The sequence below is a fragment of the Phocoena sinus genome, chromosome 8 (genome assembly GCF_008692025.1).
Source record: "Phocoena sinus isolate mPhoSin1 chromosome 8, mPhoSin1.pri, whole genome shotgun sequence".
NCBI classification, from domain to species: Eukaryota; Metazoa; Chordata; class Mammalia; order Artiodactyla; family Phocoenidae; genus Phocoena; species Phocoena sinus.
Window position 1 is genome coordinate 101,194,439 of NC_045770.1, and position 16,559 is coordinate 101,210,997.

The 16,559-nt window shown below is 49.6% G+C and overlaps 1 protein-coding gene across 2 annotated transcripts in view; it reads right to left on the reverse strand.

The window, feature by feature from the left end:
- Window positions 1-16,559, reverse strand: part of AHNAK (AHNAK nucleoprotein) — an 85,102-nt gene that overhangs the window by 38,399 nt on the left and 30,144 nt on the right. The window lies entirely within an intron of this gene.

Here is a 16,559-nt window from a genome sequence, read left to right on the forward strand (position 1 = left end):
TCTGATACAAATAGGAAATTAATCTGAAACCATCAGAACAAGTCACCCTGCCTTAAAATCCTATGATCCCTCTAAAAATGTAAGCCTCGGAAGGAAGCCACTATTAAATACAGCCGTACTGAGTGGTGAGTCCAATTCAATCCCCAGAGATTAATATTAAGGCACTAAGTGGTTCTAAGGTGTATCTTGTTAGTAACAGAGAACAGCGCCCAGAGGAAACTTTCAGGGAGAAAAATCCTTTCACAGCCACCATTTCGGTGTCTTCCTGAGTACAGAGGATGAGAAAAATAGAACAAGGAACCCAAGGCATCGAGGTGGAGATGGGGAAGAGAAAGAGTCATGAAATTAAATGGTGTAGAAATTTAAATGCTCTTAAAGCTTTTCCTTTTCAGAGGGACTCCCCGGGCTTCTCCGGTGGCGCAGTGGTTGAGAGTCCGCCTGCTGATGCAGGGGACACGGGTTCGTGCCCCGGTCCGGGAGGATCCCGCATGCCGCGGAGCGGCTGGGCCCGTGAGCCATGGCCACTGAGCCTGCGCGTCCGGAGCCTGTGCTCCGCAACGGGAGAGACCGCAACAGTGAGAGGCCCACATACTGCAAAAAACAAACGAACAAAAACAAACAAAAGGGACTCCCCGGCACTTCCCTGGCGGTCCAGTGGTTAAGACTCCATGCTTCCACTGCAGGGGGCACAGGTTCCATCACTGCTCAGAGAAGGAAGATCCCGCATGCTGCACAGTGTGCCCAAAACAAATAAAACCGAAATAAAAGGGACTCCTCTGTGGAAAACATTGTACTGGATGACGTGTGAGCTTGGAAAAGATTAAGGCAGGATCCAGCTGGTGGTACAGCCTCTGATGTACCAGATGAGCCTGGCATCATCTAAGTCAAGCAAGGGACAAAACCAACGACTTCTGCTGACGTGTCCCACGCTGATCAAAGGAGAAACCCAGAGGCCTGGAGCAGAGAATGTACTGCTGTGTCAGACCAGACAATTGGCATCGTCATTCCGGGGCATGACCACTGTCTGGCAGGAACGGACGTGAAGGAAGGGCAGGCTGTGGCCAAAGAACTCTGGAGCCATTCCAGAGAAGAGAGGATGGGGGACTGGGTGGGGCATTCCCCAGAGGCCCTCCAAGAACCCAGACGCTGGCCTTTTACATCTAAAAGGTACGGTGAAGTGTGTGGAGAAAACTGATACATAACGAGATTCCCCGGCAAAAGGGTAGAGGCCGGCTTAGTTACTCACTCCCTGTAAAACAGTAACAAAGCACATAGTGGTTAAATAGTGTTATTACTGAACATGTTATTATGTTAACGTGAATCGCTTAGTTTCCTGGCCAGGAAGATTGAACTGAAGTTTTTATTTTAACAATGAAATCATGTTTTTTTGACCAACAGATTGGTAAAAAATAAAAGAGCTCAATAAAAACAAATAAGGGTATAGAGAAAGCAGGGGCTTTCACACCCAGAACGTACAGAGATACTGCCTTTTGGGAGGGCGATTGGGAGCAGCTATTAAAATGTTAAATGCATGTGCTCCTTCGCCCAGCAATTCCATTGCTAGGCATCTGAGTGAAATCCTTGTACATGTGCTCAAAACGGCGTGTGCCAGGATGTTCCTAGACACGGGAAACAACATGCAACATACGATATTTCATCTAGGCTATGCAATGTTTCACAACAGTGAAGGAGAACGAAGCAGATCTACATTCACCTACACAGAACATCTCCAAAACATATTGTTAAGGGGAAAAAAGAAAATTGCAAAACAATATGCTATGGTCTTTTTTTTTTTTTTTTTTTTTTATGGCTGCGTTGGGTCTTCGTTGCTGCGCGCGTGTCTCTGGGAGAGAAGCTGGGGGGTTGATAAAATATGCCCAGAGGCAGGGTCAGCTCTACTAGGCCAGGGAAAAAGAAAGAGGTGTCTGCAGTTGGGCAGCTCCAGTGCCGCTCCCCAGGCCTTGTGAAGGGATTGAGAACCAAGTGTGGAAGGAGGGAAGGGGACAGCCAAGCTCTGGTCTGGCTTAGGAGGCCTGGGTCCTCAGGGCTACCAAGGAGAGTTCCCTTCCTGCACGGGGCCACTTAGATTGATGATGGCTGAGAGCCAACAAGTAGGGTGACAGAGGGACAGAGAGTAAGAGGAAAGTGAGTGGAAGGAAGTAAGATTAGAGAGGAAAGGAGCTCGGGGAGGAGCAGGCGTTGCTCCACCTTGGCCAAAAGCGGGGAGACCGTCTCTCCCTTCAAGTGTCATCTGGCGCCAGAGCAAGGCCCAGCAGCCCTGACTGTGCTGGGAGCTATGTGAGAGCCTGCCATTCCTCAGCATTCTCACTTCCCCTCCTTCTGCCCCTCTGTCCCCGACACCAGGGCACCTGATTTCTGCTTTGCTTCCTGTCTGAGCTGAATGGAATAGGGAATAGGACAGGTGAAGTGACTCCAGAGAAGTCTAACCTGAAAAAGCAGAACTGAGACGAAGCTTACCATAGTAATCATTTTACAGTATATACCTAGATCAAATCATTATCTTGTACACCTGAAGCTAACGCAACATTATATGTCAATTAGATGTCAATAAAACTGGAAAAAGAAAAAGTGGAACCGAATTTGTGGTTTACTCAAGAGATTAAACATACAGTTTAAGGAGAGAGGGTTGAGGGACTCCTGTAACCCAGAACAGCCTGCCCACAGAATGATGGCAAGGAGGGGGCCCTGGGGTACACACAGAGGAATGACTCAATAATAGTGAAATGGCAGACATCCTTAAAGAGCCAGTAAGGGAGAGATTTCAGGCTCGGGCAGCCTCTCCTGAGGCCTTCAGATCATCCCTCAGAGGCCCCAGGGATGCCCCAGCTGACCCTGACCCAGCCAGCGTCATGTGACGCCAGTTCACACGGGTGCTGGGAGGCAAAGGTAATCTAATTATTCTGGAAAGTCATGTTTGCTAGGGAAGACTGGCTCTGTTAAAGATCAGTGTCAGGTTTGAACCTGTTCTTCCCAGACCCACGTGCTGTACCTCAGAGAGCAAGACAGGGAGAAACGCAGGGCGGTGTGAGCAGCTTTGCAGAGGTCTGATGACTTATAAGATCCAAGTGGGTTTAAAACCGCCATGCCCAGTTGACTGGACTGGACCTCAAGCTAAAGAATCACCTCCACTTCATTTCTTTTCCACTTTGAACTCAGAGAATCAATGGGGAGATTCCTGACCCACCACTTCACATAGTAAATAATCCTTTCAATAGAGAATGGATAAACAACAAGGTCCTACTGTATAGCACAGGGAACTATATTCAATATCCTGTGATAAACCATAATGGAAAAGAATATGAAAAAGAATGTACATATATGGGGCTTCCCTGGTGGCACAGTGGTTAAGAATCTGCCTGCCAATGCAGGGGACACGGGTTCAAGCCCTGATCTGGGAGGATCCCACATGCCACAGAGCAAATAAGCCCGTGTGCCACAACTACTGAGCCTGAGCTCTAGAGTCTGCGAGCCACAACTACTGAGCCCGTGTGCCACAACTACTGAAGCCCGCACGCCTAGAGCCTGTGCTCCGCAACAAGAGAAGCCACCGCAATGAGAAGCCCGTGCACCACAACGAAGAGTAGCCCCCGCTCGCCGCAACTAGAGAAAGCCTGCGTGCAGCAATGAAGACCCAATGCAGCCATAAATAAATAAATAAGTTTATTTTATTTATTTATTTTTTTAATAATAAATTTATTTTTTAAAAAAAGAATGTGTATATATATATATATGTATAACCGAATCACTTTGCTGTACAGCAGAAATGAACACAACATTGTACATCAACTACACTTGAATAAAATTTTTTTTAATTATTAAAATAATAATGCTTTCTTCTCGCTCTCGGCTGGCAAGTCCTCCCCAGCTCAGGAGCCTGCTCTGTGAACAAGGAACCAGCATAAGGCACCTGGGTCAGCTACCATTTGCACAAGTCTGCATGGGGCTGGCAATGGTGTTTCTCTCTTGGCAACTCGAGGTGTACATTGCTTAAACACATGGCATTGCTTTAAAATACACAATTCCCCAGGAGATTTCTGATCTCAATGCCTCCAAATCTTTCTTTTTCTTTTTTTTTTTCTTTTTTCAAATCTACTTTCTAGAAGGACTTTGCCCAAACCTGAGAAGATAAACACATTTGGCAAACCCCAGCCTCACTGTCCTCAACAGAGACTTGGAAACGCCCTGAAAGGCGTGGATGTGAGTGCCATGTGCTCAGACACCACACGTGCTCCCCTGCTCACATGTCACTATTTCACAGCCAAGTGCTTCCCAGCAAAATACACAAGGGCTTTGTCTCAATCTGCAACAGTCTGCACCGGCATCGGAGCCACTGTCACTGTGTCTGTCCAGCTCAGAAAGAACAGCTGGGTGGAGGGTGGCAGTGAGCTGCCATGGAGAGAGGGTCAGCCCCACCTTGCTTCAGGGGGAAAACACAACTCTGCACAACCTGGCTGGGATTTCTGGTCACAAATCTCACTAGGAAGGAAGGGATGGGGGAGAAAAATGACGGTGATTTTTTTTGTATTGCTCCCTTAATAAAACAAAGCCTAGGGACTTCTCTGGTGGCGCAGTGGTTAAGAATCCTCCTGCCAATGCAGGGGACACAGGTTCGAGCCCTGGTCCAGGAAGATCCCACATGCCACAAAGAAACTAAGCCTGTGCGCCACAACTAATTGAAGCCCTCATGCCTAGAGCCCGTGCTCCGCAACAAGAAAAGCCACAACAAAGAGTAAACCCCGCTCGACACAACTAGAGAAAGTCCGCGCACAGCAAGGAAGACACAATGCAGCCAAATAAATAAATAAATAAATAGTAAATAACAAAGCCTGGTCAGGGCATCAGAATCTCACCCGAGGGACTTCCCTGGTGGTCCAATGGTTAAGACTCTGTGCTCCCAATGCAGGGGGCCCAGGTTCGATCCTTGGTCAGGGAACTAGATCCCTCATGCCACAACTAAAAGAGCCTGAATGCCACAACTAAAGATCCCACTTGCTATAACAAAGATCCCACGTGCCCCAACTAAGACCCGGTGCAGCCAAATAAATAAATATATTTTTTAAAGATTTATTTATTATTTATTTATTTTTATTTTTGGCTGTATCGGGTCTTAGTTGCGGCACGCGGGATCTTCGTTGAGGCATGCAGGCACTTTGTTGCAGCGCGCAGGCTTCTCTCTAGTTGTGGCCCACAGGCTCCAGGGCATGTGGGCTCTGTAGTTGTGGCGCGCAGGTTCCAGAGTGCGTGGGCCCTATAGTTTGCAGCTCGCAGGCTCTCTAGCTGGAGTGTGCGAGCTCAGTAGTTGTGGCACACGGGCTTAGTTGTCCTGCGGCATGTGGTATCTTAGTTCCCTGACCAGGGATCAAACTGGCCTCCCCTGCATTGTAAGGCAGATTCTCTACCACCAGACCACCAGGTAAGTCCCTAAATAAATATTTAAAAAAAAAAAAGAATCACATCTGAAAGATGCATTTTTTAATGAAAACAAAATAATCAATTGGGAACAGAACCATCGAGTCACACTTTCCAGACTTAACTGACATTTCAGGTGTCAGTCACCGGTACTGGACCAAACTGATCAGATTTGGGGACCCTCCTCCTCCTTCACACCCCAGCTTTCTTCCCCTCCCCCTTCATCAACTGCAATTCTTGGCCATCAAATCTCTGCTGTAATTCTGGTGGGGGCCATCTCCAACCCACCCGTGACCTACCTGCGTCTCCCACCAAAGCCCCACAGGTCTCTTCCCCACTCAGCACCCCCTCTGAAGCAGCCACCCCACATTTCTTAGATCAGTTCTTCACTTTTTCAGTCTCCAAGCCTTTTTTTTTTAGTTGAAGTACAGTTGATTTATAATGTTGTGTTAGTTTCAGATGTATAGCTAAGTGATTCCGTTACATATATAAATATATATATATATTTCTTTTTCAGATTCTTTTCCATTATAGGTTATTACAAGATTGAGTCTCCAAGCTTTTGCTTTACCTCCTTTTCCACCCCAACAAGGCAGTCCCATGTGCTGGAAAAGTGTGGATTTTGAAGTTCGCTGACTTTCCATCCTTTGCTGAAGTTAAGTCAGGCCCACCACCAGCTCAAGGAGAGCAGCTGATTTGCACAACTTGCATAATAACTTATTAGGGAATCATTTCTGGTGTTTGTTTCTTTGGTTTGCTTTTGGATTTCATTTTGTTTGTTTTTGTTGGATTGTTTTTACCCAAAGTCTAAGGGAATGCATTGGAGATCAGGGAAATAAGCGGTAATGGACAGAAGGAAAATAGGAGTCCGAGTCGCTAAGGGGAAGTGTATTAAGTGATAAGACAGTGACAGGAGGGCTGATGGAGTTTCTGCCACAAGCGGTGCACCATCTGCCTGGCACTGCGCTGGCGATATGATGGTGGATGAGCTGAACGCCTCCCTCCCTCGCGGAGCTGACAGTCTGATGAGGAGACAGCTAGACAAGCAACCAGTTACTGATGATCTAATGTGAACAGTGCCAAGAACAGGAAAGTACAGAGCAACGCGGGTACACAGACTGTGGGGGGAGGACGGGGGGCGCTGTTTGTGTGTCAGGGGAAGAAGACTTCCAGGAGGAAGTGCTCCCTAAGCTGAAACCCAAAGGATTGCGGAAGAGAAGCTTGTTGAAAGCCAGGGGGCCAGAGAGCAGGAGATGAAAGACCTGGGTGTGGCTGGAGAGGCCGGCTTGAGGCTGCAGGGGTGGACAAGGACCAGAGTTAAAAAGAGGGGAGTGCCAAACTGGAAATAACCCAAATGTGTTTCAACAGTTTAATGGATAAACAAACCATGGTACATTCATACAGTGGAATACTCGGCAACAAAAAGGAATGAATTATCAATACACACAACTTGGATAAAGTTCAAGTTCATTATGCTGAGTGAAATAAACCAGTCTTAGGTTACCGACCACATGATCTGTGCATTTCCTTTAATATGACATTCTCAAAAAGACAAAACTATACTGAGGGAGAACAGATTTGTGGTTGACAGGGAATCGAGGGATGGTGTGACTATAAAGGGAGAGCTAAGGGTTTCAGGGCGTGAGGAGGTTTTCCTGATGGTGGCGGTAATTACATGAATCTATACAGGTGTTATTGAATAAAATTCATAAAAGTATAAAAAAAAATAGGGGAGTGCTCGAGGACTCCCTGGGGCCTTGGGTGGAGCCGGAAAGGCTGAGACACGCCCAGAGCCACCTCCAAGACCTTTTCTTCCATCTGTGAACCTACATGCTGTCTCTATAAAGCATCCCTGGCCAACTCTTCGCTCACTTAGTGAGAAGGGGCCCATCCACATCAGAGCAAAGGGAGCGGCAGACACGCCCCACTCCCCGTGTTTTTTCCTGTACTTATTTCAGCCACCAGAAAAGCCCTATCAGTTCTCCACGATTACATAACAAGAAGAGGGCAAGCAATCTTTGGGGGACGCACGGAATCCAGACGCACGTTTCTCCCCTTTAAAAAATCGCAAAACACCGAAAGTGTGTGTGAGCAAAACATACACTGCAGGCTGTTTCCCTGGGTTGCTGGCAAGGTCTGGAATCACCATCCAGTGGCAAGAACCCTGTTAGCCCAAGGTGTTTATTTCCTTTTGATAAACAGTAACGTGTAATTTCCCATTTTTAGGGACAATAATTACTTCGAACAAAGGGCAGTTACCAAAGGGCGGTTACATTATTTAGAGGGACTGGTTCTCCTCCGTAAGAGAACTGCGGCTCAGTTTTTTCAAACAATAATAATTCTTTTAAACTTTAGCTAAAAGCATTCATTTGTCTCTTAGATAAGATTCAAGAAACAAGTACTTTTTGGAACACAGGGTGTTTAAATAGAAGAAGGAAAGAAAAACACCACCTCTTCCCCTCCAGGCCTCCTGGACCACCAGCTCTAACCCCAGCCACGCTTGGCACCGACAATGCCCACCTGGCACTTCTCCCTCCCGCAGCTAAATTCCTAGAATTTATTTTCTAGGAATTTAGTCAATCCACACCGAATGCCTCCACTCTCTCACTTAACATCCCTAATCTGCCTGAAGGGCCCACTTGAAATTCAAGTTGTGAGCGAACTTGCACTCTTACAAGCAGAAAAAGCCCTGGCATTATTCTCTCCTGCCTGTTCACATTCCAGCCCTCCCCACTGCCCGGCCACTGAGCCAGAGGATGGAGGCCAGGATGGTGGCCCTGCGCCCTGGTGGAGACCACACCCCCAGGTAAAACCCCAAACCCAGGCCACAGGGCACTGGCTGGAAAGCCAGGGGTTGTCAAAAGCCTTCTCCCTCACCTGGCCTGGAGTGGGGGACCATAAGACAGGCAGGGGACAGGAATTCCCTGGCGATTCAGTGGTAAAGACTCTGGACTTCCACTGCAGGGGGCATGGGTTAGATCCCTGGTCGGGGAACTAAGATCCCATAAGCCGCGCAGCGTGGCCATACGAAACAAAAACAAAAAGGCAAGAGTCTGAATGCCGGGCTACAGGCGAGGGGCCGTGTCAGGCCCCCAGAGGGGAAAGCAAGGCGGGCACCTACCCATGCTGTTTGTGAGGCTTTGCTAAAAGGCTCTCCAGGCCCAAAATACCAGAGCTGGCCTGCCCAAAGGCCTGAAATAACCACCAGGAGGGACCCACATCTCAGGGCCCAAAAGTCCTCTTTTTAAATGTAAATATCCCAAAAAATTAACATACAGGGCCCCGGCACCCGCCAGCACAGCAGTTTCTCAGAGTACAGAGCTGTCGATTGACTAAGGGAAAAGCTCGTGTCCCTGCAAGGCTTAGGGCTTAGGGACCCACCAGGGTAAGGTGGCTAGCTCCCGCGGCCGCGCCCTCCCTGGGAGCTGTGAACCTGGCCTCCAGCAACTTCCCGACGCACCACGCCCCTCACCCACACCCACCCCCGGTCTTCCTTCCCCTCTTTCCTCCCCGCTGTGCCCCGCGCCCTACCCTACTCGGCCAAAGCAGGGCTGGTGGCTCGCAGCAGCCCAGACAGAGGTGGATAGAAATCTGCCTGGCAACGAGTCACGGGGACCTGGATGCGGCCTGGCAATTGGCAGTTCGGCCGAACGGGGCGTGGCGTCAGATGCTCCCTAGAGACTGTCCTGTGCGCCCCCCCCCCTCCCTCCCCCGTCCCTCCCTCCCATGCTCCCTCTCAGTTCTCCGGGACCGCGAGTCTCCGGAAGGCTCTCTTACTCCCTGGAAAATGGCGGCCCCATGATTACATTATGGGGGGCTTAAGGATGTCACCTGGTTTCTGGTTGGAGCGGAAGAACTCGAAGTTGCAAGAATGCTGTTTTATTTAGGTGGTAAATTCATTTGGGGCGCTACGAGGAACTTAGGGAGCGGGGCTAAAGTCCCCTCAGAGCCCTTCGCCGCAGTCCCTGCTCCCTGTAGGTCCTCTCTTCTTTCCTTCCCTCCGCACGCCCTGACACGCTCCCAGCTGCTCGTTCCAAATCGTCCCCCTTCCTGGGGCTTTGCTCCTCCCCTGCTGCCTTCTCCCTCCCGGCACCGGCCACGCCGCATCCACCTCTGCCCTGTTCCGGGCTCGCTTTTTGGTTTTCCCCATAGATTGCTTTTTACTTCCTTCTTCCCTCGGGCCCCCATAATCTCCGGAGGAAAGAGTCAGTGGTCCAAACTCGTGGAGGCCTCAGTTCCTTCCCCTTGGGCGGGGCGCCGCTGGTGGGTGGGACAGAGCAAGTGCTCCGCTCACACGGCTCATGGTTAGCGAGTTCTCTCTCCAGCTGGGCTCCAATTAGCCTCAGCTTTGGAGCCCGGGAGACCTGCAGGCGAAGGGATGAGGGAGACTGTCCACGGTTGGGACCAACTCTCCTGCCCAAAACTCCTCTCTGGAGCCCCCTCACATTCCCAGGTCCTCCCCAAGAGAGGGTCCCCAGAGGCCTCAGCTGGCCTGCATTCCGAAGCTGGGGTGCAGCCAGTCCACTGGATGGGGTGGTGGAAGGGGCCTCCAGGCTTCCTGGACAGCCGGCAGGGACAGTGGGTGAGGCAGTTATAATGCACATGCTTTGATTGTCGTTTCTCCCTTGTTTATCATCATCCTGGAAGAGTGAATACTCAGGAGGGGAAAAAACCCAGGGTAACACTGGGGAGGAGGGGCTGGCAGCAGCTGACAAGGTTGAACCTGGGCCAAGGGTTCACTTCCCTTGAGGCCTGGAGCCTACCCCTACCCCCCAAATGGGCAAATGAATAAGAGCCTTTTCTGGGCTGGACCAGAAACCAGCCAAGTTGCCGGGGTTTCCAGTTTCTGCTACTTACTAGCTGTGTGACCCTGAACATAATTGCTTAACCTCTCTGAGCCTCAGTTTCTATGTCTGAGGAAAGTAATACCCACCTCATAGGGTTGTAGAAGTCAAAAGAGATAAAGTGTGTACAATACATATACAATGCCTAACACAAAGTAAGTATTCAATAGAAATGCCTAACACTTCCAGTACTTACTATATGCCAAATACATTATACTGTATGTGTTAACTTACATCCTCCTCACAAAACTGCTATGAGAGAGGTAACGTATCATCACTATTTTATAGATAAGGGAAGTGAGGCACAGAGGGGTTCAATAACTTGCCCAAGATCACACAGCTAGGAAGTGGCAGAACTGATAGCTACCATCATCATCATCATTCCCTTATTATTCCCTTACTTATTCCCTTGTAGTCTCCTTGAGGAAACGGGCTTTGCCCATAAGTATTTAATAACTGCTTCAGTTCTCAAAAGGTCAAGGCCCTACAAATTTTGAAAGACAGCTTCCATCTCCTAAAACCTCCACAGAAAAAAAATTCCCGGGTTCCTCAGGGAAACAGCAATGGCATCAGGGGAAAGGGGGAAAAATGCTTTTTTAAATTTAAAAAAAATTCTTTTTTTTCTGGACACACCCTGACATGCGGGATCTTAGTTCCCCAACCAAGGATGGAACCCCTGCAGTAGAAGCATGGAGTCCTAACCACTGGACCACGAGGGAAGTCCCAAAATGCTTTTTTTTTCATTAGTAAGCTTGGATTGACCTAGAGAGAGTCACCTCTTCCAGCTCTAAGGGTGGAGACGGATTGCTTCACTTCTCTGAACCTCACTTTCCTATAGCCTTCTGGCCAGGGGCCGGGTGAGTACTCAGCATGAGACCTCAAGAGATGGGCACCCTGTGGACCACCAGGCCCTGTCCCGAGAGGAGCTCTTCGTTCTTAACCCTTTCCGATCCTCGGCCCCGCCGCTGGGAGGTTTTCCATTAAGGCCAGGTCTCAAGTTTGTGCTGGAAAATAACAGAGATTTTTAAAGGGAATTGAAACCACCGGCCTCAGCAGAATGTTCCACACACATTTGCTCTGGCCCATTCACGGCAGCATCTCTGCTGGCATCAGTCAGCCTTGGGAAGCTCTAGCAAATGCCTGACTCCACGGGGCGATTCAGAGGCCGGTAAACAGCTCTGGCATTCCCAACCCGTGGCAAACATTCATGCACTGAATTCTTTGTCCTGATGAGGACGGACAGAGAGCTGCTCTGTGGTGCAAAGCCCAAAGCCAGAACTCCAGTTTCCAAACACCAGCCGGAAAGCACGCGAAGGCCGAGGCACGCAGGCCACCAGCCCTTTCAAGGCCACCAGCCCTTTCAGCCCTATTTTGCTTGCAAAATAAACTTGCCCAAACTTGGACTTCTTTCTTGAAAACTTGGGTTTACTTGTTAATTCCAAAGGGGGAAAAGACTTGGCGCTGTTACAATGGAGAAACTTGGCAATCTCCTCCTTCACCAAGGGATCCAAGTCATGAGGGTCCTGAGCAGTGTCCCCACTGCACTTCTGTGGGATCGCTGCCCCAGAACACATAACCTGAACCCAAGCATGAGGAAATCTCCTCAGACAAACCCACACTGAGGGACGTTGCTGCAAAACAACTGGCCCAGTACACTTCACAAATCTCAGTGTCACAAATGACAACAAAAAGCATAGGAGCTGTTCCAAACTGAAGAAGCTAAAGAGACCATGACAATTAAATGTCACACGGGATCATAGGTGGTTGAAGCCTAAATGGGAAAAAAGACATTGCTACGAGGAAATTGTAATTACTGGGGCAATTGGTAAAATTTAAATATGGGCAATATATCAGATAATAATAACAATGTTATGTTTCCTGAATTTGGCTCTTATCTTGTGGTTATATAAGAGAATGTCCGTACATGCTGAAGGATTTAGGAGTAAAGGGTCATGATGTTTGCAATTCACTTTCAAGTGATTCAGCAGATATAATGATGATTATAACAGAGAGAGAGAGAGAGAGAGAGATTAAAACCAACAAGGTAAAACTGGGAAATCTAAGTGAAAGTTATATGGATATTCACTGTGTCATTCTTGCAACTTCTCTGTAGGTTTGAATTCAAAATAAATACACTGTAGGGCTTCCCTGGTGGCCCAGTGGTTGAGAGTCCGCCTGCCGATGCAGCAGACACGGGCTCGTGCCCCGGTCCGGGAAGATCCCACATGCCGCGGAGCGGCTGGGCCCGTGAGCCATGGCCGCTGAGCCTGCACGTCCGGAGCCTGTGCTCCGCAACGGGAGAGGCCACAGCGGTGAGAGGCCCGCGTACCGCAAAAATAAATAAATACACTGTAAAAAATAAAGGAACGTCAGTTACAAGCTGAGCAGCATCTCTCACGTCACAGCTAACACGCAATGCCAGAGAGCTAAGATGGGACTTGTGAAATGAGACGCACGTGCCAGCAACATGCAAAGTCCTGGGGGTGCAGTGCCTTGGCTTTGGGCCACTAGAGACATAGCAGTATTTCAACAGTGCTGTTGTTCAAAACATTTGAGTTGGTTTACCAGCCACATGGGAAAATTAGTTGCACTACATTATAATCATTTCTTGTTTTTGACCCCAAACAGCCCCATCCACCTAATCAACCAGCCTTGCTTCTGAAAAGATCACAGACTATTGGAACCGGCAAGGGCCTTAGAGAATGCATGCCTTATCCATGTTACAAATGAGTAAACCGAGGCTCAAAGAGGGGCCTTCACTTGTTCAAGGTCATGGCGAATCCCACTTACTCCCAGGCTAGTGGTCTTTTCAGGGTTTTGTCCTGGGAACCCTGAAGGATCTTCCAGGCCCTTTGGCCATTTGCAGGCCTCAAGAGAGGAAGATTTGTGCTTCCCCAAGGAAATTGTTCCTTTTTTAATGCACAAGTGATGTTGAGAGCAGTTCCAAAAGAGAGGGGACAAAAATATTCTTAACAGTAAAATTTTCACAGAAGTAAGTGTAGCACCTCCAGAGTATAAGTGTGTTTGTTTAAAACAAAAATTGTCATATTACTATATGATCATACCTTAGATACATCCCACATAACCGTGGCTATTTTAAGAAACCTCAATACATAGAAAGTCACACTTGCCAAACAGAAAAATGAGGATGAAGGCATTGTCCTGGTCGTTCTCTATCTCGCCATCCACCCTGAGACCCCTTCTCCGTGCTTCTCTGCCCTGCTCTGTGCCTGCGGAAGGCCGATCCCTCTACCCGCAAGTTCTGGGCTCGGGACTTCCCCGGTGGCGCAGCGAGTAAGACTCAGAACGCAGGGGGCCCCGTGTTCGACCCCTGGTCAGGGAACTAGAGCCAACATGCATGCCGCAACTAAGTTCACATGCCACAACTAAGGAGCCCGCCTACCGCAGCTAAGACCCGGCACAACCAAATAAATAAACTTTTTTTTTTAAAAGAAAAGACCTGGGCTCGCTTGCCCTCCAGCGCAAGGCACCAGCAGAAGGAAAGGTCAGGGAGCTTCTTCCTGCTTCTCAGGGCAGGCAGTCCTGGCAGATGCTGTGGCCCCTCGTGGCTAGATTCCAGGAATACCATCTCTTCTCAGGCCCCTTCAGGCCCAGGGGTAGCACCAGCCTCCCGCTTTCCCTGGGGGTCTCACCACCCCTTGTTGGCTGCTTGGTTCTGGCCCACTACTGCATAAACAGCCGCCGTTAAATTCTCTGTGGCTGAGTTGTCTTCACGAACGTTTCCTGTAGGGACCCTGACGCGTACAGAAATGAGTTTGAGCTGGTGAAAAACATACACTGCCTTTTGTGAGCATGGGGTGCATTTCAACATAATTGAATTGGGGACTTCCCTGGCGGTCCAGTGGTTAAGTCTCTGCACTCCCAATGCAGGGGGCTCAGGTTCGATCCCTGGTCGGGGAACTAAGATCTCACATGCTGTGGGGTGTGGCCAAAAAAAGTAAAAAAAAAAAAAAAGAATTGAATTTGCCAAACGTCCCCTTAGCCACGCCCACAGTCAGTCACACTGCTTAAAGCAAGGTGTACTGTGAGGCGGCAGGCCCCGCTGTGGCTCCGCTGGAGCTCCAAGGAAGGACCCAGAGGAGCCCAGCCCAGCCCCCTCCAGGGCTCCTGAGACCACTCCCCCCCTCAGATGCAGGAACTGAGACCTCAGAGTATTAAGACCTCCTGAATCTGGGCCCTGCAGGACTTTGGGGAATAACTTGGACCATCCCCATCAGGTTGGCGGTGAGAAGGCGTCAGGAAGAACGGAGGAACTGGAAGCAGCGGGGGGGGGGGGGGGGGGGGGGGGGGGGGACTGAGAGTGGGTGGGCAGAACAAGCGAAGGAAAGCTCTCTGGGATGGGCCCTCCATATGCGTCTCCACCCCCTGGCACCTCCTCCATGTTCCCCCTTCCGGTGGTAACAGTCACTGCAGCAGGGAGGGCTCCTGTCCTGTGGTCACTGCCTCCAGCCTGGGCCTGATGTGGGAGGAGGGCAGCTGGAAAGTTTCTCACATTTGAATGGCCCGTTGCCATGTTCCTGATCCATCTGACCCACTACCCCTGACTGTCCCAGCCAATGAGATCGCACCCTGAGAGTCCAGGGAGACATCACCATCATCCTCATCGTCCCTGGTAGAAGCGTCGCTTGCACGTGTGTTTGCAGTGCTCCAGTGTCCCACATCCATCACATCATTCGGTCTGTGGAGGTCAGCAGTGGAGGATTCTGAGGCCAGGGGGGCAGGGGCAGCATCTAACCACGTGATGCTCTAAAAATACTTGTTGAATGAATGGACGCTGAGGGCCACACTAGTGTACATCACCCCTTCCTCAAGCTAAAAAAAATTTTTTTTAACTGCCATATTATTGGCCAACCCGGGTAGTTCTGCCTGGGAGATCTTTCCAGCGTCCCAGTGGGCATCCCCCTGGCTGTGTACACAAGTGCACCGCACTGTCACCCACTTATCCCCCCTCCAGACGCCAGGACCACACGTCTGCACACTCTGTCCCACTCCACACTCTTCAGCTTCAGAACGGAGAACTGGGATTTGAGCCGTGGTTGAAAGAAGCACACTTGTGGGGTGCCCAGACCTGGTGAGGACGGAAGGCAGCTGCGTGTAGGCACGTGTGCCAGTGGGCGTGTGCACACTCTAGCTTTTCAGTGTGTGTGCAGGGGCTCACACCCACCTCCCTAGGACTCCATGCCCACCCTCAGGCTCTCAGTAAACAAACATAAGGCTGTGACATGAATGCTAGTCCCTTCAATGCGATGCCCTTGCACAGCAGACGACCCAAATACCTGCACAGACAGACTCTGGTCCTGTGGCTGCTACCCCTATGTTATGGGTGAGGAAACTCTTGCCCAGTTCACAAAATCAGCTTTTAAAAAGCCACGGGGGCTGGGGGAGGGATAAATTAGGAGTATGGGATTAACAGATACACACTACTATATATAAAACAGATAACCAACAAGGACCTACTGTATAGCACAGGGAACTATAGTCAATATTTTGTAATAACTTATAAGGGAAAAGAATCTGGAAAAGAATATATATATGTATTTATTTATTTATATAAAACCGAATCACTTTGCTGTACTCCGGAAGCTAATACAACATTGTAAATCAACTATATTTCAATACATAAATAAAATTTTAAAAAAATATTTTAAAAAGCCACAGGGGATCAAGCACCTCCCTTGCTACCTATCTCCTTCCAAAAGCAAGAGCCACCCGTGAGCTCCAAAGCCCCCCAGGGACACAGGCTCTGCTGGCTGAGGCGGGAGTGGATGAAGCTGGCAGGGGCCCGTCTGAAATCCAAGCGAGGGCAGGTGGATTTCACGCTGGGCAGGAGATCCCACTGCTCTGCGCTGAGACCCGCAGGCAAGCTGGCTCTGGAGAGGGCAGGAGGGGGTTGGAGCTGGTATCTCCGCTCCAGGGCTGATGGGAGAGGTACAGAGCTGCTTCCACTGGCAGAAAGGAAGCAGCTCTGGGGAATGGCAAGGGGGATGAGCTTGGTTCGATCATTTTGGCCTAAGAAGGCACTGCCCTCTGCCCAGCAATGACCAACATCAGAAGCCAGTTTCTAGAAGGTCCCCCAACTCTGTATTGTCTACAGAGCTGTAAATCAGAAGGGGACTTTTGGACTTCCCTGGCGGTCCAGTGGTTAAGACTCCGTGCTCCCAATGCAGGGGACGTGGGTTCGATCCCTGGTCGGGGAACTAAGATCCTGCATGCCTCAAGGGAAGGCCAGAATAAAGGGGGTGGGGGAGGGGACTTCTGTCAGAA